At 44.0% G+C, this 24,810-nt stretch overlaps 2 pseudogenes; one reads left to right on the top strand and one right to left on the bottom strand.

Annotated features, from left to right (window-relative positions):
* Positions 1 to 1,131: 1,131 nt before the first annotated feature.
* On the top strand, positions 1,132 to 6,626 carry LOC133339256 (S-modulin-like; annotated as a pseudogene).
* On the bottom strand, positions 6,153 to 24,810 carry LOC133339257 (glucagon-like peptide 1 receptor; annotated as a pseudogene).

The following is a 24,810-nucleotide window of genomic DNA, read 5'->3' as shown; positions in this document are numbered from 1 at the left end:
TAAAAAAAATGTTCCCAGCAATTTTATAAACCGATAGAAAGTGTTAATGCATTGTACCATATTTTTTTACATAAGTGAGTGATGGTGCAGTGGTCAGCACATTGCACTCTGAACCACGTTCAATTGTGGATCATGGTTAACATCAGCGGTGAGTGCTATCGCAACCACGAACCCGCACTTACCAGCATGACGAAGTATGGTTACATAACCTCCACGGCGGACATTGCATGGAGATGCCTTCATCCAGCAGTGGATTGACAAAAGGTTGGCATTCATTAGATTATCTGTTGTACACCGTACAGGGCTTTGTGGACAGCGGAGGTCACTACAGCAGAGTGCTGCGTTCCTACCCTCCCGCATCTCTCCTCCACTCCTCCTTCAGCCACGCCAACCAGCACAGAGAACTCTGCTTCAATAACCACCGCAACCTGCACGGCACGGGGAGATGCCCCCTCAACCAGCGGTGGATTAACAAAGTGGCCGTACGTGTATGCACGAAACATCAGACGGGCCATGCGCACTTAACAGTCGCGACGGCAATTGCTTCTGTCGCACTTTGCGTTCGATCAAATCACCCAGGGTGCGCCCGATGCCGCCGCGCCTCGGAAGCTCATCAGGGTTGAGCCTGGACAGCGCCTCGACGGGCAATCACCGCGGTATCGAAGAGGCGAAGTGGCCATTGTGGGCAGTAGATGGGCAGCGCGAATAAAAAACTAACTCCACAACGGTATCCTGCACCCCCCCCTCACCAAGCTGCACTGACCAGTGACCTCTGCTCGGGTGACCCTTAACCGGCATCCTCTAGCGGTGGATTAACATCCGCCCTGTGCGTGCTTCCATTATACGTATCGTACACAATGTGTTGCTGATGATGCTTACGCAGCACGGTCTCGTTGGCTGTAAAACTGGGCCCTCTTTGCCGCTTGCCCGTGGTGGCCCAGCCACGTGGTCACTTACCCAAATTAAAATCGCAATGCTATTATAGTCCACACGGTTAATTACCTGAACGGAATAGAGCGACAAACCGCTGATTCATCTCCGGCAATCCTAATCGGATCGACCTGCGGTATAAAATCCACCAAATCCAGGCGCAGCACTGGAGACAGAGCGTGTGTCTGGCAGCAGCTGACCTCGAGTGGCCGCACACACTCAAGGGGGTAGCAGTCACCCGACAATCATAACACTGCAACATTTTCAAGGGGTGAAAAATTATATAGATTTGAACAACAACAACAATAAAAAAGCCCCCTCTTAAAATGGGAAATAACAGGAGCTCGGCAATTTCGAAGGAGCTGCTCGATGACCTGAAGCTCAACACTGCCTACTCGGAGCAGGAGCTCGCCGACTGGTACAGCACCTTCCTCAAAGAGTCTCCGGACAGCCGGATCTCCAGGGAGCGCTTCGAGCAGATCTACTCCAAGTTCTTCCCAAACGCAGACGCCACCAAGTACGCCCAGCACGTCTTTCGCTCCTTCGACGCCAACGGGGACGGGACGCTCGACTTTCGCGAGTACGTGGTGGCCCTGCATCTCACCGCCTCGGGCGAGATCGACCTCAAGCTCGAGTGGGCATTCTCTCTGTACGACATCGATGGAAACGGAACCATCAACAAAGCCGAGGTGCTGGAGATAGTCACGGTAAGTTCCTTATTTCGCCTAGGGCACTTATAAAATGTTTTTAAAATAACGAAGATTTTTTAAAATTTCGATTTAAAGCTTTCGTGACTGCAGGGATTCATCTTCTTGGTTCTTTTGGTAAAGTCACGTAGAATGGAAATAATAAAATAATAAAAAAAAACATAATAAAATAATTCTCACGACGTTTCGGCCACAACGCAAGCAGCCATCCTCAGGTGGAGAACAGGTCTGTCGAGAAGACAGACCTGTCGAGAAGACAGACCTCTTCTCCACCTGAGGACGGCTGCTTGCGTTGTGGCCGAAACGTCGTGAGAATTATTTTATTGTGTTTTATTTTATTATTTTATTATTTCCATTCTACGTGACTTTACCGACCCAAGAAAACGAAGATTTTTTTATGCTCAATAAAATTCAAGGATAAGCTTATGCAACCAAATATGTTTTGGTTGTTTTACAATTGAGGGTGCCTGTATTCCTGACGTGACTCGGGATGGAGTTCTGAGTCCCTGAGGCAGGGAGCACAACAACCTAATGGCCCTTGCCCATCCTGATTTTTAAACGACTTTTCAGAGCCGCCGACACTTCAGCATTCGCCCATCTGAAAGTGCGACTGAGAAGCGTAATGCGCCAAGAGTTTCCTGTAAATATAAAAGCCACAACATCGCAAAGAATTTCGATTTAAAGCTTTCGTGACTGCAGGGATTCATATTCTTGGTTCTTTCGGTAAAGTCACGTAGAAGGGAAATAATAAAATAATACAAATAAAACAATAAAATTCTCACGACGTTTCGATTGCAACACAAGCAATCATCATCAGGTGTGAAAACCACAGCAAGAAAAAAAACCCGCCACTTTTTTCAAATTTTATTGCTGTGGTTTTCACACCTGATGATGATTGCTGTGTTGCAATCGAAACGTCGTGAGAATTTAATTGTTTTATTTGTATTATTTTATTATTTCCCTTCGACGTGACTTTAGCGAAAGAACCAAGAATATAATATCGCAAAGGATAGTTGAACAAAAAAATCCTAAATTCTGTTCCCAGTGAATATTGTAACGATTAATTTGGCCACTGGGCCTCCAACCTCCTTAGCTTCCAATATTTGACACGATTTGGTACATGTTGGGTGATGCAATCGTGGGGATGTTTAACGTATGTGTAACATATAGAGGCACATGTAGGCATAGTCAAACAACCCCCTGGAGTTGTTTATCCAGCAGTAGATTGACAAATCGCAGCACATTTCAATTATTTATTATGATATGGAACATACAGATACGTAACAGAGTGTAGCCGTCATATATATGTGTATTTAAAAAAATTATACCAGTGATTTTAAGACAAAACTAGAACACAGCAAAATACTTTTTTCTAATCCATAATACAGGGTTATTTTTGGGTTAGATCGCAAATATAAATGTGTCGTTAAACCCGCCACCACCCGACACAGCCAATTAGGAAGGTTTTTCGCGTAAACAGAACGTGCCAATTCGTTACTAGTACAGCACACCGGTGTGTTGGAGGGAAAATCCACAACATTTACAATCCGAGTACGACGTTTCGCCAGTAATTACAACTAGCATCATCAGGCAGACAGACAGATTTGTGGAGTATTTGTGGAGTATTTTTTTATACTGCTCACAATAATAGCACGGTTGGATACGTACGGTGCAAAAGCAGTTCAACATTCACAAACACAAAAAAGTTCAACATATTTTTCGATTTAAAGCTTTCGTGACTGCAGGGAATCATCTTCTTGGTTCTTTCGGTAAAGTCACGGAGAAGGGAAGTAATAAAATAAGAAAGAAATTTATTTTATTATTTTATTTAGAATGTTTTATTATTTTATTATTTCCCTTCTACGTGACTTTACCGAAAGAACCAAGAAGCAGTTCAACATACATGAATACTAAAATACACAATGATACAATGTGCACCAAAATTCGCACATATTTTTCATCAATCTTACTGTGGCTGCTTTGGTCCAGCCACCTACTGTGGTAGAGTAAAGTATTTCTACTTTAAAATGTGTGTGTGTGTTTTCAGGCGATATTTAAGATGATTCCACTGCAAGAGCAAAAGACCTTGCCGGAAGACGAAAACTCTCCTGAAAAACGAACAGAGAAGCTGTGGAAGTTTTTTGGCAAAAAGGAAAACGGTGAGCAACACTTAACGATGCTCAGCGCTCAACTAAAATATTAAATGTTCTTTAAATCGCCATTACTATTCCCGTAAGAGTGATGTTTCACCGAAAATTACTTCAGGGTAACGGACATTTTTTCCCCAATTAGATTCCATACAATCACACCGCCGTAGATGACCGCTATATGTTATACAGTCACACTTTTCTAGATTACGTAGTCGCATTACTATACATTTTATATATGCACATCAGATTCACATCGCTGTAGATTCTATAGATTAACATCACTGTAGATTCTGATATTTCTAAATCCATACACCTTGTCATTTAATACATATAGCTGAACATAAGTGAGTGCTGACTGAATGTAAATTGTGTTCTAGAAGGGATGGAACGCTGAAACTCGACGAAATAGTCACATCTGTGCTTATCGTTAAAACCAATATTTTGTTTGTTAGAGAACATAAGTTTGGTTTATCTCGATTTTTCTCTTAAAACCTACACCTACAAAAGTTTGGTAGCTGGGGATTGTAATTGGGCTGAATCTAAATAGTACAATATTGTATTCGATTTTACAAACTAAAATTGAGATTGAGGCCCTCGAATTTGGAGGGCAGTATTTGATTTATTCCTGCAATTTGGTTTTTGAGACTCTGGGGTGAATGCAAGCACACCAGCTCTTCCAATGCCATTCTCATTTCCAGAAACTGTAGGAAGACTGTGACAATAAAGGTACTAGAAAGTGTGCAAAGCCTGCTCCCAGTTACTAACAAGTCACATTTCAGGCGTTTTGGGCCCTGTATTGTCATGAGCAGCAAGTGAGTATCAAGAGGCTGATCATCGTGAAATTGTATCCATAAATTCTAGATTTGAAGCTTTCGTGACTGCAAGGATTCATATTCTTAAAATTTATTAATTTTAATGTTTTACCTAAGTGACTTTACCGAAAAAACCTAAGAATATGTATCCATAAAGTAGATTTTTTAAAAGTAAAGTGGCATTATGGTTTTTTTTATGGAAACTATACATTTTGAGGTATGCTCGCCAGCCAGAGAGGCTAAGCATTGAACGAGAAGACCGGATACAATCATTATAACACAAAACGCGTGTCAAGACAACAAGACAGGGCACACACACGTTTTGCATGCTATGATGTTGACATGACCATTCATGCATGCAATCTGCACACAGCCTTAAAATAGCCACCAGCTCAAAAGGGCTGAAGCTTTGCCTATTATTATTTTTATATATTTAGAATCATAAGGCAACTCAACAGTGCTAGGTTTTGTCCCCACTGTGTGGAAGCAGGATTTGGATAAAACGTACCCCACGCACAAATGGTGGAAGTATGAAATAATGGTGGATGTACTCACTGGTGAATTCAAACAAGGATGAAACCCGTGTCCAATTGCCTTGTCATTTCTGCTGCCGATGTAATACAACTACAAAAAACACAGATACCACAATCTCACACCTTTTTGAGACTAGCTGTCACAAAGCTGTGTGCAGAATATGTGGAACAAATGTGTTGTCATTCTGTCAGGCAAAGTATGCCAATATCCTTGCCATGCTCAGGCTGTTTGGAGAAGGTTTCACACACATATTTTCAAGAAAACCCTTAAGGGCTAACATATGGCAAAACATTTTTTTTTCCACCAGAGCCATAAAAAAGCCAAATCTCGCAAAAAAGAAAATGTGAAATCCCCAACCCTGGCAATTCAACTTGTAATAAGCTTTAAAATAATAATGCAGTGGCGCTGGTTGTTGTTACTGCTCGTGCATATTTCAGCAGGAGTGCGTTGTGTGTGTTGGTCCTGAGTTGACCCTGCACCACAGTTAACATCACGTGGTGGTGGGGGCTCCTCAAGGAGATCGTCTCGAAACGCCTTTTACACACACACACACACAAATCTCGTTTGCAGATAAAATCACCGAGGGAGAATTTGTGGCAGGGGTTAAAAAACATCGAGATACTGCGGCTCATCCAATATGAAAAGCTGCACAGCCACAAGTAGAGTGCGCGGTGGAGGAGCGGCGAGGCGGAGGGTAACGTTACCACGGTCTTTGTTTCACCTCCACACACCTCACGGACGCGACGAACACGAGCAACGGACGCAATGGGAATTCGGACGTCTGTCTCATGCGGTTTGACTCCGATGGTGACGCACCATTGGCCCAATCCTGAGTCGCGTCGGCGAGCACTGTCGCTTATATTTCATGGTAAATGGTACACTTTGTTATTTGATGACAGGGAACCCAACGTCAATGCAAATAAACCCAGCTCAGTAGCGAGTGTGATGATCACTATTTAGATACACACAGCTTGTTTTAACTGTAATTGAACAACATCATTAATGTGATTAAGTAATTAAAAGCAATTTACATTTGAATTCAAACATTTACGCTTAAGTGCAAAGGTAGAATTAAGACTTTAAATAAACAATAAATCACACGAAATTTTATAATTGGTCATCTGAGCAAAACAAAAAAAACCCCCTTAAATTTTCATATAAATATTTACACACTCTTAAACATCCAATTCCACATTTCCGGGATATGTTTTTGTATATTCCAACAAATTGGAACCCCCCCCCCCCCCCCATATCATCAGCACGATGTAGCTTAACGGAACCCTTGTCATATGGGCTGAAGTGGTATGATCTACATCTCACACTGTGTCTTCGATGACTGCTTGACTGTCACTCAGGTTACTGTTGGTGGTGGTGCTGCCCATGCCTTCACGACGCTTTGCTTCCTTGCTGTGCAAGAGCTCTGCCCTGGACGGGCGCTTCTTACCAACGTACAGCCCACTCCGATCAAACAACAATTGGCCACCTTCCATTGAGAAGTTCTTCATGGAGGTGAAGGAACTTTGGGAGCACTTCAGCTCATTTACCTTCCTTGACTTCACGTGCCAGAGATGCAACTTTTTCTTGAACTCGCTTTGGACCTGCCAAGATAGAGGTTGTTTTGGCTTTTGGGTGTCATTAATTTTGCTTTTATATATTCCCCATGGATCCTAGTGTTTCACCAGAGCACACTTAATTTGGATGTGACCTAAATGGTGATGGCCTACATACGCATGACATCAAATGCGATAAGCTAAATGTGGATTTAATCATATCGGTGAGTTAAGGCATCAGTAGGAGAGGCGACTTATCCGAGTTTAGCGAAAGATACCATAAGTAGCTCACGGGGAATGTATTAGTCCTGAATTGGATGGCTCTATCTGCATAATCTCTTTATCATTTTGTCAATCATATTATTAACACATCCACGGGCAAACCAAATGCATCGAATACTCAGCAAAAAATCCATATTGTGTAAGTGCTTACAATCCATACATTTTGAAATATTACTGATACATGGCAACATCAAGCTGTCATTAACACAATTAAAATGTAGGTTAACACAATTAAGCTGGTATTTTTGGCTATGTTTATCAGATTATCTGATCTCAAGGAGAAAATCACCTCAGGTTAATGCAAACATTACAGAGGTGGTTGGGGGGGGACGCTGACATTTCCGTGGAAAAACTGCAGAGTCCAATTTCTGCAGAATATTTTGTTACATCACAGCAACGGTTGAGGCTGATAAAACTCACGTTTGTCCCTTAATTTACGGCCTACACAGACTTAAATGTTTAACAACAACAAAATACCGTCTCTATTACAGTTAAAATTGTAGTTTTATGATATATCTAAAAACAATGGCATTGTGCATTTGTAGAACTTTTATCTAGTGTAATTGCTGTGAAATAGTATATTATTTTTTAACTTAATAGTATGTTTGTGCAATTGTAAGCGTACGGCAAAGTGCTTTGGCTGTGCGGTACAATAAAGCATTGACATTGTCTGATCGTTCGTGATTCTCTTTGCAGTAAGACCAAGATTCTGCACACACTGCTCCTACAGTTGCGTGCTGTGTTGAAATTATGCAGAATTAAAGATTTGTTGTACAATGAAGGTGATAATCACGGTAAATGACATTGCAGAAATTAAATTAATTTGATGTTATTTAAATATAAAAAAGTTACATCTGTATGCGAATTGCATACAAGGAATACTCAAAATTATCAAATCAAATTTGGTTCTGCACTTAATTTGGCTGAATTCCAGATCTGCCAATAAAAAAACAGTTCGACTGCCTTGCAATGAACCGATCACAGGCAGAGTGAATGGGAAGGCGCTGCCCTCTGTTGTATGGACCAGAAGTCATTTGAAGATATTTCAGAGGTAGCTTTGTGATATTTGCTTCTGTGGGCCACTGTAATACAAAGGTTTTCACTGCTCTGCAGCAAATATAAAATATACGTCATCTCTTGACATGACGCTGATAACATAGTCGGGATATTGTTGGGGAAATTTTACGACAAAATTATTGACGTTCATTCACGGAAACATAATTACGACAAAGTGCCGAAGACCAAATTACTCCACACGTGCTCAATCTCATCATATCTCAAAAGGTAAGCAGGTTTAGAGCCTGGGCTGAAGATGACCAAGACTCACCAGTGTTGTAAGCAGGGCCGTATTATCCAATAGGCACAGGAGGCGCTGTGCATAGCGCCTACGAAAATTAAAGGACTTCCGAAAAAAAATTGACCCGTGTTTTTGCTCGTATGTATGTATGTGTAGTGGTAAAGCGCTGACTGCTGGCGGAAAAGGGTAACTGCGGTGTACGGCAGTACTCGCGTTAGCAGACACGAGATGGGGACTTCTAGGGGAAAGGTCACAGAAGGGGCCCATCGCGAAGCCCTGGGAACCCGCTAGCAGGTTCCAGTGGCCGGGGTGGAGCGAGGCCACGCCGGGAGTGTAAGAGGGGGCCCTGAGTGGGAGCTCGGGGCTGTCGTGCTGCTCAAGATCGTCGTCGTCACCTTCTCGTCCTCGTCGTCACCATCTCCTCGTCGCCGTCTCCGTCTTCACCATCCCGGGGCGCTGCTAGTCAGACAGCCAACCAACTGTTCTAAGTAGTGCCGCCCACAGTAGACGGTCTTAATAATAATAGTGTGCACCCACGTAGGGTGTGTGTTATCCAGATGGTGCTTGTTCAATAAAATCAGTGCCTCCAAGTATTACTGCCTCCGAGCTGCGTCACTACACATGTATGTATGATAAAAATTTAACCAAGATATCTTCTTGAATAAATGTATTAATATAGCAAGGATCGGCAGTGTATATACGAAGAGTCATGTCAACGTTAATCGTTTTTTTTTATCAGATGAGAGAAATTCACGCCGGAGATTAACTTTTCCAGATTTTCTTTCATTCAAAAATTTGCAAGAATATCTTCAAATGGTCTTTTTCGCACCATCTTTTATTCTCAATAGAGAGCAGTGCAAGGGAAGACAAGACGGGCGTTGTTGCCCGATGTTTGATCGTAGACAGTTTTGTGTTTGTTATCAGCTTTAGCGAGTGACAGTGGTGGTAGTCGTAGTGACGTGACATAGAATTGGTCACTACGTAGCATAGCGCTGGCTGCTGGCAGGGAAGGGGATCTGCAGAGTGAAGCAGCCCTGACTAACAGCAGGCCACGTGACAGACCCGAGAGGGATCTAGGGTAAAGGTTACGGAGGGGACAAGTCGAGATCCCGCTCGTAGGTTCCAGAAGGGGGGCGTGGCCGAGCCGGAGTGAGGCCACGCTAACAGGATAAAAGGGGACTCCGAGCAGGGGATCGGGGCTGTCGTTTGGAGTGGGATCCCCTCGTTGCTGCTGTCGCCTTCGTCGCTGTCATCGTCCACTGGATAATTGGGCTGCTAGCAGTAGTTGGCTGTCTTAGTTCAGCGCCGTCAGTTTCGGACGGCTAGCGTTGTGTTGTCGGCTAGCAATAGTGTAGAGTTGCGTTTAAGCGAGAGACGGAGCGTTGTGTAACAGCAGAGGTGTGTAACAGTGTGCTCGGTGTTTAATTGAAGAATTTCCTCCAAGAAGTTACGTCTCCAAGTCAGTCACTACAGTAGCGACGTGGGGCAGCAGCAGTATCAACTGTCGAGTGTAATCGCTGAAGGCTCAACGAAACTCAAGTGCCTTGGGCCTACAAGAAACCTTAATCCGGGCCTGGTTGTTAAGCATCGGCTACGAGGTGGAAACGAGATGCCAATGGTGTCACCCCCTGTCGAGTCTAACACGTAGGAGGCTTTCGCGACCAATATCATCCATAATAGAGGTTTCTTGGGTCAGATTGTATGTTTGATGGATGTTTCTCTGGGTTTGCCAGTTTCCCCATCACATGAAGCCAAACTCTCATTGAAGGAATTGGCCAAACCATTCCAATTGGAGGACCGCACTGAAAAAGGTCTCGAGGCACACCAAGCCCTTTGGGTAAATAACTGGCATCATTACTCTGAGAGCAAGCATTATTACGTTAGTTTCCTATCACTTTTTAAAGTTGGAGAACATACACATGGTAATGACACCATTTAAACTCGGGAAAAGCACTTGGGCAGGAAAAAAATATGCCTCTTCATGGAATGATGGCCGATTGTCAACATTAAAAGAGGAGTTTACCGAGGATACGAAGCAATGGAGTCATCTCGAGTGTAGGCGCTGGGTTGGGTGTATTATACATCCCAGGATCGTGAGAGGCGGTAGCGGCTTGGGAAAGCCTTCATCTAGCAGCGGATTAACACTGAGTGCTGCTGCTGCTGATGACTTGTAAATTAGTAACGACGTTTTTGGGAAATAATGTTTGACTTGTCAAGGTCGTAGTTAACAACCCTGTATTTTAGAGTGTTGGGTTTTTTGTATGAGGCAATGTGTAAGTCGATGTGTTTGTGTGTGTGTGTGGGTCGATGTGTGTGTATCTTTTTCACCCGGGCAACGCCGGGTACTTCCCGCTGGTGAGTCAATATAACACTGAACCACAAGTGGCTTTTGTAACCACGTTTGTTTAAAAATAGGTGTACACAGAACTCTCGACTATTGCAAGTATTTTATATTGCTTTTTGTACATTTAACAACACTGTATTTTATCACTTACCTCACCATTAGAGAAGCAATACAGGAGCGCTACAAAAAAGCCCTAAAAAAGACAAACACGTTCACAATATTATTAACTGTGTTTTTTTAACCTCTTGCTCATAATGTGAAGTAGTTGGCAAGCTTTTTACGTTGGAGACAATTTATTTTTCCTGCATTTGATTTTAGGGATAGAAATGGCACAGTCCCCAAAAGGTGTCCTTATTTTAGCATGAAATGAGTATTTCACCAAGGTGAAAGTCAGTCGCATGTATCCTTGCAGAGTAAACATTACACACTCTAACATTTATTCTTACTACTATCTATTAAATATATGTCTTGTACACGTCATCAAGCTATAATCTTCTGCCCCACCTGTAATTAAACAGAGAAGTTTCAGGTCCAGCATGCCAAGCCACTTCCGCACAACAAAATCAATGTTTTGGGTGAAATTATAACCCGATGATAGGATTACAAAATAACATAAAATACATTCCAGCCATTATAAATCCACCAATGGATGAAGGCCTCTTGCACGCCATCATCGTCACGGTTTTTTTTGTTGCGCACTTCACCGCGCTGGTCAACGCGGGTAGGTCACGACGAGTGGAAGGGCAGAACGATTCTGGTTTCACTGGCCACTGACGGTAGCCGTGATCGGGAGGGTGGAATGGCGCAGCGCGCTCACCGCTGTGCCACCACTCCGACCCTGAGAGGCACATGACGCTTGCGCGGTTTTTCGCGAATTTTTTTTTTCTCCAGAAATAATTGGTGTCTATGTCTAGATCAGCGTCAGCACCTTGACAACACCCACCTGAATGGAGCTGAAGGAGAGCTGAATGAACAGGCGGACGTAGCGCGTTCTTCCCGTGGCATGCTCATCCGCGAGGAAGATGAACACAACCTCGTGGATGCCCAGAAGCGGAATCAGGGTGAGCGTCGACCGGGCAAGTCTGCAACACGCGACGGTTTAAAAAATAAAGCGCAGCACTGGAAGTTGCTTTCTCTCTGCCACTGCTGCTGGAAGGGTCTCCACTAAAAGGAGCTCTACAAAGCCCCCCAAACCGCCCCACTAGAGGTGTTTTGGCCTACTCTTCCACGCTGCCGAGACATCCTGGAAGAGGTGGCAGTGCTCACACTTGACCCCCCCCCCCCGTACGTGACCTGACTATCGACGAGCTGCGGTGAACCCTTGTATACCCCTGGGTGGACAGAAGTTGGGGCGAGGGGGCAGCAGAGGATTTGAGAAACTTGCCCTCCCCCCCACATTATTTCAGCAGCTGCCACGCCGGGAGCTTGAACCGGCGTGGCCCCCCTGGATCGCAAGTCCAGTGCGCCGACGGTTGCAGCAAGACATCATGTTCTTCTTCAAACCCAATTTGTTCCCGGCAGAGAGGGTCTGTTTTGGATCATGACCCCACAGAAGGCTGGATAGCCTAGACGGGCATCTCCTAACATGTTTGCCGCGACGATGCCTGCCTTGTAATCGGGGTGAAACTCCTCGTATTCACGATTGCCATTATCCACGGCACCCAGTCAATGCACAAAGTAATACTATTTTGTGGATGTAATGAATCCTGGAAATGAGGCACCATGCTGCATTGTAATCAAGTGAAACCGTGAGCAGAGAACATTTAAAAAAGCTCCAATTACACATTTAGCTAATCATAACATTGAAATTAATATCAAGTAGTTGGGTAAACAAAATGTGTACATTTGTGCTATGCTATAGAGCACACATCGTATATTCACACCACAGAAATCGTAGATTCACACATCTACAGCAGGTGTACCATTTACATATCTACAGAAGTAGATTCACACATCTACAGAAGTAGTACATCCACACACACACAGCAGTCGTAGATTCACACATCTACAGCAGGTGTACCATTTACATATCTACAGAAGTAGATTCACACATCTACAGAAGTAGTACATCCACACACAGCAGTCGTAGATTCACACATCTACAGCAGGTGTACCATTTATATCTACAGAAATAGATTCACACATCTACAGAAGTAGTACATCCACAGCAGTCGTAGATTCACACATCTACAGCAGGTGTACCATTTACATATCTACAGAAGTAGATTCACACATTACAGAAGTAGTACATCCACACACACACAGCAGTCGTAGATTCACACATCTACAGCAGGTGTACCATTTATATCTACAGAAATAGATTCACACATCTACAGAAGTAGTACATCCACAGCAGTCGTAGATTCACACATCTACAGCAGGTGTACTATTTACATATCTACAGAAGTAGATTCACACATCTACAGAAGTAGTATATCCACACACACAGCAGTCGCACCATTTACCTGCTCTTGTAATTTGAAAACTTTGACTGCTGTGCCTTCAACTTGGAGAGTAAGATTTTGATGATCTTTACAAAGAGGATAAAATTCACCTGCAAAGACACTAATGTATGTTTGATGTTTTTTTTGTTACAATTGTATACACAGTGGCACATCTCTCCCCCCCCCACCCCCCGTTTAAACGTTTGCCATTTCAAATATTACCACAACAACAAAAAGTAACTGCGGTCCAATGTCGCATATCGGACTCGCTGGGGACTGAGGTCCAGGCGGATATGTGAAAATAGTTGGGTATGTGAACGTTGACACGTGTCAACAGATAAAGCGCAAACTGCGTGAACAATGGGAACATGCTTCGCTCGAGAGGACTTTAGCAGTGAGCGAATGCACGCGAGATTAAGAGAACATCACTGAGTATGAAAAAGTCGGATCCGTGAATGTGTCCAGAAAATGGCAGTGGTTGGTGAGAGAGGGAATGTGACAGTCGGGAACATGCGACCGACTGCGCACGTTAGATTCCAAAAACACAGGATGAGATGTTACTATCCTTTGTGCAAGCACTTCCAAGAGTTCATGAACAGTGAGCCTGGTGAAATTTGGGGAGCGCATCGTTAGTGACCCTTTGGTTCCTAGGGTGTTTCGGCCTTTCATACTATACACCCTCCCCAAAGGCCAGCGACAGGGTGATCAACCTACGCTTGCGTCCCATTCCCAATTAGTCACAATTCGATGTAGAACGCACGTTGATGAAAGGGTAAAAAACAATTATCATATTTTGCTACTGGCAAAGGCGGTTCCAATGGTGCACGTTGTATAATTTGGTGAATGAATGCAAACAACACGTAGTAGTTACCACAATGGAGAACAGGATCGGTCCTCGTATAATCCACCAAATGCCCATCCACGTGTTAATTCCCCAACACCTTTGAGATGAGAATGAGAAAAGCGTTGTAATGTGCGAATGCCGATTCAAAAGCCACAACCAGCCTTTTATACGGCAATTGTCGTATAAACACAATTACCATGCACCGCATGTCTGATGCATGATGACCGTTATTCATTTCACGGATATTAATTGGCACAAATAAAACAAGACATCATTTACATTCTCTTTGGTTCTTTCGGTAAAGTCACGTAGATAGAAACTTAATAGATCACGACGTTTCGATCGCAACACAAGCGACCGTCTTCAGGTGAGAGAGAGAAAGCTACTGATAATTCCAAGCACATATCTCTCCACGCTTACATTCATCACTGTCAATCATCGCCGTCATCACCTTAAATCATACTCAGTCATCATATATGTGTTTCCATAACATGACAATTGCTTGAAGTAAAAATGCAGTTCTCATCCTGGATATAAGGTGATGACTTTGTATGTATGTACGTATGTTGAACTTCTTTCACACCATACGTGGGCCAACCGTGTTAATCCCGATGGACATCCACTCCTTTGGCCGCCACTCCGTTTTTAGTCTCGACCGAGCCATTCAAATCTCCTACCCAATCCAACTTCCTTGTTTTGTTTACAGTCAATGGGATGTGTGTATGGGGGGACAACGTGAGAAATGAAGACGCGAGAGGAAGACTAACGGTGGTAGAAATCACAGAGCAGGTGAGAGAGAGAGAGGGCTCTGGATGTGGTTCGGTCATGCGGAGAGACAGCAGGCAAATTATGTGCGTCAGAAGGTGGCGAGTGATGCAAGTGGAAGGAAAGAGATGCAGAGGAAGACAGAAGAGGAGGTGGGGGGGCGATGCGGTGCGATCGGCCCGCGGTGGCCCGAGGAGCAGAGAGAGAGATGGCACAGGACAGGGCAGCGTGGAGAAGTTTGGCAAGGACAGGGGAACACCCCCACGTGAGCGCGACAAGCGCGTGGAAGGAGGAGGAGGATATGTGTGTCGCTTGCATATGCCGTTTAATCCACGTATTATTTTTTTCTGTCTCTCAATATAATTCCAAGCACATATCTCTCCACGCTTATTCGCACACTTGTCTGCATTTGTTCCATTTTCTTTGTCCGTGTGCAAGTGTTGGATCCATGCGTCACAACAGGTACTATGCACCAGTTAAACATTTACTGGGGTTGAAACATCAAGGCCTTTCCAGGGAGGCCAACACACCATTATTACAAATTTTCACTATTATGGCAAAACACAACCATTATAGCCAACTGGAAAGAGCCATGCTCCCCCGCAAATACTCGAGGAATGGGCCAATAAATTGTCAAAAATTGCCCCTCTGGAGCATCTAAGTGCCAAACTAAGGAGCAGGAAGGAAGCTTACCACTAACACGGAACCCCTTCACTCCCTCTACTCTTAAAGAGCATTCACGAGGGCATTTTGGCATTTTCACTTCCCTTTTTTATCCTTTATATTAAGTTCGCTTGCTTGCTTGCGTGCTTGCGTGCTTGCTTGCTTGCTTACGACCGTGCAAATCTTTCGGTCGTTTTTTAACACACTTCCCGTGATCCAATCGAGCTGACATTTTCCACACAGACTCGTTGTGCGCGACAATTAATTTTCGTGAAATTTTTTTTCCAAAATGTTACACTGTTTAGGGAAAAATAAATAAATATTTAATTACCAATTGCTTAATACTGGCAGACAATCATCTGACCCATAGGTGGCAGCCATCTCAAGCCAGAGGACGAGAGGACTCTAGCCGCCACGCATATAAAGGATTTAGAGTGAAAAACTTTGTTTTTACGGGTTTATTTTCCTTTCTCCTACAGGACTATCAGAGCTTAGGCAGACACCAGGGGTTTGTAGAGATTATTGAAACAGATTTGAAGCTTTCGTGACTGCAAGGATTCGTATTCTTAGGTTTTTCGGTAAAGTCACGTAGATAAAAAAAATAAAATAAAATTAATAAAAGTTAAATAAAAATAAAATTTAATTAAAATCACGACGTTTCGGAGGCAACACAAGCTTCCGTCTTTAGGTGGAACCGTCACAGCACGACTGCTGTATCAAGTACAGCTATCAAGTACAGCTATCGTGCTGTGACGGTTCCACCTGAAGACGGAAGCTTGTGTTGCCTCCGAAACGTCGTGATTTTATTTTATTTTCATTTAACTTTTATTAATTAAATTTTTTTATCTACGTGACTTTACCGAAAAAAACCTAAGAATATTATTGAACCAGTTTATTGAAACGTGCGGTTTAAGACAGGTTTCCACTGCACTGTAAATCCGTAATGTGTTTGTGCTGGTGTCAACACCTTTTCATATCCTCTGTGTTGTGTACCTGATATCGTTTCGTTCATATTAAAATACTTTTGGAGAGGAAACGAAACTGTTCGAATTCAGGCATCGTTGCTGCGTCGCCTTTCATTATTAAGTTCACTCGTCCGCCTTGTCAATTCATTCGAATTATCCCGGTCCGTGTCCCACCAACAAACGTTTCGGAAATTTGCCGTGACTTGCTACACACGTGTATCGTGAGCGGCACTCTGCAGCCTTCTTTGTAAAGTTCTTCTCGAGTCTGTTGTGGTTCATCCCCTCCCCCCCCCCCCTTCTATTGAAATGTACAATGATTGTCATCACTAAATCTGAGGTTAACATTTTTTCCTCATCTATATTTAGGAGCTCTTCAAGTCAATTTGTATCATCCTTTTTTAAGTAGAAAAATTATTGAGGCTTTATTCAATGATGTCTTTCATTTATGCATAAGTATGTAGTAAATGGTTCCCTAATTGGTTCAACAACTGGTTCTTTGATGGTGATGATGGTGATGCCTCCACCATCTGGTTCAGGAGTTTTCCCTTGTTTCACGTGTGACAGTTGGAGCTTCCACTTCATCTGAGGAGTATCACTGCGATGAATGTTTTAATATTCATCCACAGAGATCTGCATAACATTCTTCCACTAATTTTAATATTCTCCCTCTCTATAATGTGTGACGGTGCATTCATTCTCCCTAAGGGCGACCATTTGTGAATGGCCAATCATCAACATTAGTTTTACAGCTTTTATTGCTCTCTGTCATCTTGAAACATCTTTGTATTATTCGCTTACCATTTTTCGCTCTAATCGTTTTACAGAGATCCATATATGCAAAATTATGTTCATCATCTCGGTCTCCTCTATACTCTCCACTACCTCAAAATGCCCTTTTGTAGTTTCAGATAATGTATTCTCTTGTTGCTTTTCAACATTCTGCCACTTACATCAATGCTGAATCGTACCTCCTGTAGTTATGTGCATGCTCGCACCGACAGACGTTTGAAAATGTTGTGTTCGTGTATAAAAAGACAACATGCACAAAGCTTACCCTTGGTTTTCATAAATCAATTTTGAAACCATCCAAGGTATGATGAACATAATCGGTGTACCTGAAAATGAAAATAAAACAACGTTCAACCGTAGATCAGTGCATGTATACAAAAAAGTGCAGTGTAACGTGAACTAGTCTCAGATGTAATTCCTACAGCAAGTGCCAGATTTTAAAAACAGCTGAACAGGAACGAGCCTGAATAGAACTTGAAAGAGCAACCACCTTGGCTCAGGCTGGTGGGTCACGTGGTGGGCTCAGCAACAAGCTACCATGTCTGTGTTCCCCAACTTCATCAAACCTGCGGTGTTGTCAGATAACTTCCCCCGAGAGCCCTTCGCGCGGGGAGGCCCTGATCCAGCTCGTGGAATTTAAAAATGGACAGATGTGTGTGTGCGGACGCATTTTAAAACCGTCGAAGTCCGCTTGGCACCAGTGCGATTATTGTTTACCTCTGTTATAGGCATTCACTCACCCCATCCCAGCAGAACGTAAAATGCAATCAGTTTCTTTTCGGTGAACACACACATGGTCAGCAGGTGTGTAAGTAGCTGCCTTCAACCAAAAGCCAAAAGTAGTTGGCGCCAATGCAATATTGCATGAAAACGTGAGTAGCTCTGCATCCTGTGTACCCCTGTGGCAAAAAAAACCATCAAACATGCAACAAACCATTGGCGACAGAAGACTTTGCTCACACGCATGCTATCAATTGCCAGTGAAAAGTTACAAGTGAAAAGAAGGCACGGCTCACTAGTTATGGACATGTGCTCCACATTCATGGGTTTCTTCTCAAAAGGCATAGCAATTCTTTGTTAGTAATCCACCAATGATTGTGTGTCGAAATATAAGTGGTATTTGTGGATCAAATCCAGAATTCATACTCCCCATTTAGCTATGAATTAACATCAGCATTTGTTGACATTTACCCCTACTTTAATGTTTTTTTTTTACCAGCTGTGCAAATGTCACGCGAGACACAAACACCCCACACGATAAATGTGCCCCTCCACACACACACAAAAAGAAAGCCTTATCGTGTACGTCATGAACACGTGTATCTACTTTGTGTCCGGCACCACTCACTTCGTATCCAAAATAGCCCAGCCAATCGGAGGCGTTCTGGGTCGTTTTGTGTAATTGTGTGTGAGAGCAGCGTCCTTGAGCAGAACGGAAATGGCTCTGATGAATGAAGCGAACAAGTTCATGTGGATGTAGTTTCTTGTGCAGTGTAGCCGCCTGGAAAACAGCGTTTGAAAACAGGTGAATCATCTGGGACAACTATTATTGCACTTGCCACGAGCGTGAATGCACAATTGCGTGTTTAATCCTGAACATTGTTGATTACCGTATACGTCCAATAAGCCAATGGGAAATTGCTGGGTGGACAGAGGCGGGGAGGGGGGTTAAGACTCTTGCTGCAGAGTATCAACGTGTACGTATGTATGTTGAACTTCTTTCGCACCGTACGTAGATGGAATTGAGCCTGGCGACATCCAGATTGCAGCTGTGGTGCACTGTAAGACGGCAGCATCCCGATACTCAGTACCTCAGTACCGCGTTGGCATTACAACTGAATGCATGTGTGTAACTTTACTTACTTATTTACTTGACATAACACGGTCATTTAACGGGTCAGAGCTGCAGGTTATTCAACACGGGGTATGTAGCGTCATAGCAGGGCACGCACATTCATACGTACACATATATGTTGTTATTATTATTACCTGAACATGATCAAAATTCCCATAGCCACCACGAGGGAGGCGAGGGAGACCGAGTATCCGGTGGTATAAACCAGACGTAAGGTATGAAGAAGATACGTCTCTTTTCCCTAGAAGGAAACAGCAGACGTGAATCATTGACATTTAAAATAGGCAATGCCTTTGAGACAAAACGGAGGGTATTGTGAAGGAAATGCAATTCTGTACATGTATGTATGCATGACCTCAGTGGAGATATTGTTCTCATCATCCAAACATTCGCTGTGGTCTCTCCATGCCGCGGTCACGTTGTCTTGAGTTAACCAGGTGCCATCACGAGTGCAATATCTGTAAACGTATCCTCCTTCCACTAAAACAGAACACAATTACAATAATTTTTTTTTTAATACGATTAGTACGTTCTCATTGAGTCTTAAAGAATTTGTTACAGAAGGGCCTGCCAAGTTTTTTTGGCAGGACTCCAGAGAATCCGGAGGAAACCCACGTTAGAACAGAGGGGGGACATACAGACAAAACTAACAGTAGCATTTCACAAAACAAACTAATTATTTGTTTTGATGGGGAATTATGGGTTATGTATTCATTAAATATACCTGGCTTAATGATTGATTGTCAGTTAGGCCATGTAATGATCTGGCCAAATTTCTGTCCTGAGACCCTCCACCACCCAACCTACACTTTTGTTTGTACAGGCAAATAGTTACGTGGCATAACCCAAATATTTATTATGAATCACTAATGGCTGCAAAAACCTATGTTTTTCGTCAAATAGACCGTATTTCGCCTCTCCACACAAAAATGAAATATGTATTAATGTTCATAGGCTTATTGGCTTTCTAGAACAATCTTATTTGCGGCATTTTTTTTAAACACGCAAACTAAACTGTGGATCAGTTTTGACCTTCAGTGGGTCTCTTCAGCATTCGGGCTTCTTAGGACACATTCTGCTGAGCTGCTAGATGCTACTTGCAAGAGCACTGTTCACGAGACGGGACCGACTCAACGAACAAAAGCAATAATGATGCATTACTCGTATGGTATGCATTGTTGTGAAACATATTTTGCGCGATAAAATTTGTTTGGAAAGTTTGTAGCCCAATGGGACAAACAAAAATTGCATTATTATGTACAGACGAGAACTTTTCTCTATTTCATTAATGAAAAAGCACAGACATCTAATGCTTTACGAGTGAACATTATGCAGCCTATTTCCCAATTACGTTGGCAATTATCAAACTTCGTTTTGGGTGAGACATGTGTTTTTTGGTGAATGCGAAACCTATGTTATATTTATTTTAAAACCATACAAACAAATTAAAAACACGCACTGTAGCTCAAGGACATTTCTATTTTTAAGATTAAGGGCATTTATCTCTGCAGCCCTCCGATGCCAATTTTTGGTTGCACCGCGTGCGTTGTTCGGCAGGATGCGTGACGTTTTGCTACAAGTGCTGGACAATTCTTCAGGAACCCGGCACACGGAGCGAAACGTCGGACACCAAGCCGAACAACACGTGGTACAAGCCGACAACACAGCGGAGAGCTACACTGCGCGGCCGCGAACACCCACACGGCGCCATGCGTTCACCTTTGTCTATCCAAGGCAGGTAGGATGGGCACGGTATCGCCACTTTTGTATCTGGCAAGCTGTCTGGCCAGCAAGCATAATGGTCAAATGTCCTGTTGCAATAAACGCCTGGAAAATATGAATCACAGTTATCGTAAGAAACGTGCTCAAGCAATAATCATTGAATTTCAAATTATTCATTAACAGACATCGATGCGTATGCAGTGGTTGTGTTCGTCATTAGGTTTCTCCCGATCCTCTTTAAATCCTCAACCGAGAAGTTTCCCGTGAAGGTATCGTCTTGTTCAATAATTTCGAACGAAACAGCACTTTGAGCTTGGTAGATAAAACTACGCAAACACACTCAGCTATATGAAGATTTGATGAGTTTTTATCTCTCTTCAACTTCCACATCACTGCTGTGGCAGTTGGTGCAATGGCGCCAAGCATCTGTGTCTGGCTTTAACAAATAATTTGGCAGTGCTGCTGCTGCTGCTTTTTGGCAATGGTGCACAAATAGCAACAACAACTCAACACATTTGTCAAAAGCACTGTGGCCTATAAATAGGAAAAATACGCAAACAGCCAAGTTTTCTGGGAATGGACAAAAGTTTGCCCGAAACGTTGCCTATTATATATTTATAATTGCAACGCCACACATGTTTTGTATATATATTGAATTTCTTTCGCACCGTACGTAACCAACCGTGCTAATGTCACGCATAGTACAGCCAACGTCTTATTACTCTTGAGGGATCGTTGCATGTCGATGTCGTTTACTCACTCACCTGAGAGTAACGGTTCGCTGTCATGTGACTGCTGACATTCCTTGGCATAGCTTGACCATCTTTGCAAGGTGTCTTGCAGCAGAGAGGCAGACGCCTGCCAATAGGAAACACTCGGAGTTATTTCAACTCTTGCCATAAACCCACCGCCGATTGAGCTCCCCGATGATGCGATTTCGGCGTGTGCCGCGTGTTGTTGTTTGCCGTTGCTGTTAGGCACGATGTACGATGTTTCGCTCCACGTGCTGGGACCTTTGTTCAGCAAATTAAGAATTTAGTGAAGTCATCCGCTGAAGAACAGATTCATTCATTGGACAGCGTGCCGGGCAAACGCACTGATCACAGCCACGAAAACCTGCACAGTGGTGTCGCCACTGGTGGATTAACACATCCTGTAAAATGAGAGCGCGTTTTCCAACACCTGATACTCTATGATTATCGAGAATCCAAAGATTGAATCTCCTTGCTATGCAACATCTGCACCAAATGTTATGGGCTGTCTAGGAAGAACACCACAGAGGTATGAGCCAATAGGTTTTTTAATGTCTCCTTTTGGAAAAGCTTAAATCAACTCTTTGCAACCATTGTATATGTTCATTGTTTGCATATTTGTTCAGTAGGAATGATGTACATTTTTTGTTTTAGTAGAGGGTATATGAATACATTTTACACAGTAGATACATTCAACTTAAAGATGCATTGCACTTGTATTTTGGAATAAAGTAGAGTGTTGAAAATCAATGTGTTTCCAGTTAGGATGGAGTGTGCGTGACTAATGCCGAACTTTGATGGATTCATCTACACATCCCGTTCTTTCGTCAAATCACACCATTGGCATATTTGGTATTTGCACCCTTCACGTGCTGAAAGGCGTTTATAGTGTGCAGAGTGTCGTGGTAGGAGGGCTGCGTTGCCACAATGACTTGGATCCAATTAGGTAATACGAGAGGCACATTTGGACGGTGGTGCTGGAACACACGGCCTTCGCGCTTTCGATTAATGCCACGGGATTGGAGGGTTCACCACGACTCTGTTGTTCAATACGCTCGCAGTATTAAACCGGAGCGGCCACCAGCCTTGAGCCGCGCACCTCCGCAACAAGCAACAAGCGGAGGACTTACACTTTGGGGCGTACAAAGAGGACGAAGAAAAAGTCTTCGCCCATTGGCGCTTTGGGCAGCCGTACAACACAGCATCAGTGAAAACAACACCCGGGTTAAACAGCCCCGATGTTATTTCTCCAAATACCAGCGTGTGTTCTGCTTCAAGAAAATTGGCACGGAACGCAGGTTAAATAAAACGTGTCCTCGCAAAAATGTGCGAGCATCCACGCCGCCGTAATAATGGTCATTTTTCTCCATTACATCCCTATCAGATGTTATTTGCAATTAAAATGAAAAAAGTACAGGATTCCACGTGGTGTACAACTGCGGTCTGGGCTCCGTCAACAGAAGAGGAATAGCAAACACTGCACGAACTCTACATAATGGAGTTTTTTTTGGGTTAGATCGCGTATAAATATATAAATGTGTCGTTAAACCCGCCACCACCCGACCACAGCCAAATCAGTAAGGTTTGTCACGTAAACAAAACGTGACAATTCGCTACAAGTACAGCACACCGATGTGTTGGAGAGTAAACCCGTTTCACGGGCAATTGCAACTAGCCACATCATGCGACAGCCAGGGTTGTGGAGTACCCCTCCGTCTTTCGATCTCATTTATTCTCGCTCTCATGAAGTCCAATCGTCGTGGCTAGCAGACCTCGGCATTTCCATTGAGCTCCTGGACCCATCGCTACCGCCACCACCACCATCGCCGTGACGGAAGCACAGCCTCTCACCTTCAAGGAATAGCAGCAAATCACGCAAGCGACGGTCACCAACGCGGCCACGACCATTATCTTCCTGTGAACACGAATCGCAAACGTGAATGTATTTTCTCAATGGGCAAGTAAAGAAGCAGCAGTTTGTTGAACCAAAGCACAAAGAAAGGTGCGGGAAAACGTATTCGTGTAGTGGTGCACAAATAACAGACTCAATCGATGAACAATCCCTAGCAGAGCAATACAAACTTAGTAATATATGTTATATTAATAACATGTAAGCAATACAAACATAAGTGACGTATTGAGCAATTACACCTTTATTGTAAAGAAACGTTGCATATTGGATATTCCCTCCTCCTAGGGCAATGTTATTGAGGAATGTGTCAACACAATCTGGAGTATGTCACGTTGGGACAAGTCGAGTGGGTGAACTGGGAAGTCCAAACAGAAAGTGTGATCGCTCTACAGTAGTTCACCAGCTATTGACGTTCCCTCTCTATCTCTGCCTGATAATACAGCGACAATGTATGCATGTTGGATGTATGTTGAACTTCTTTCGCACCGTATGTAGCCAACAGTGCTAAATCGGAGGTGCGGGGGAATTATAACAAAAAAAAACAGTTCTAAAGAAACGAGTTTTCAGTCGAGATTTAAAAGTCCATAGCTCCCAGCGGTTCACATAATATCAGAAGGAAGAGCGTTCCAGACGGCTGCCGCGTTCGGGGCGCCGCCTGAAAGCGCGACGACTCGGACACACACCGAGAGAGACAGATGGACAGAGAGACAGACGGAGAGAGAGACAGATGGACAGGGAGACAGATGGACAGGGAGACAGACGGACGAGAGACAGACGGAGAGAGAGACAGATGGACAGGGAGACAGATGGACAGGGAGACAGACGGACAGAGAGACAGACGGAGAGAGAGACAGATGGACAGAGAGACAGATGGAGAGACAGATGGACAGGGAGACAGACGGACAGAGAGACAGACGGACAGAGAGACAGATGGACAGGGAGACAGACGGACAGAGAGACAGACGGACAGAGCAGACGGACAGAGAGGCAGACGGACAGAGAGACAGATGGACAGGGAGACAGACGGACAGAGAGACAGACGGACAGAGACAGACGGACAGAGAGGCAGACGGACAGAGAGGCAGACGGACAGAGAGGCAGACGGACAGAGAGACAGACGGACAGAGAGACAGACGGGCAGGGAGACAGACGGACAGGGAGGCAGACGGACAGGGAGGCAGACGCCAGGTGTCGCCGCTCCGTTTACCAGCAGCAGCAGCAGCTCCTCTCGCGAGGAGCTTGACGACCGACTGAGCGCCTGCGAGCGAAGGTGACCGCGGGTTTTTGTTTGTTTGTTTGGAGGAGACGAGAAGTGCACGAGGGGGGCGAGAGGGGCTGGTGGAGACTTGCGGCAGAGAGAGGGGTTCGTGTGGAAGGTTTACGACCGGACGGATGCGAGTGGACAGATGGGAGAGACAGGTGATTCGCGGGGACAATGTGAATGTGAATTCGCTTCGGTGACGGGTTCCCCTATTGCAATGTCACCGCTATTG

This window comes from Lethenteron reissneri, unplaced genomic scaffold, assembly GCF_015708825.2.
Source record: "Lethenteron reissneri isolate LAM-NWPU_2019-01 unplaced genomic scaffold, ASM1570882v1 scaffold_1705, whole genome shotgun sequence".
NCBI lineage: Eukaryota > Metazoa > Chordata > Hyperoartia > Petromyzontiformes > Petromyzontidae > Lethenteron > Lethenteron reissneri.
The sequence above is the reverse complement of the archived record's forward strand: the minus strand, read 5'-3'. Positions and strand labels throughout refer to the sequence as shown.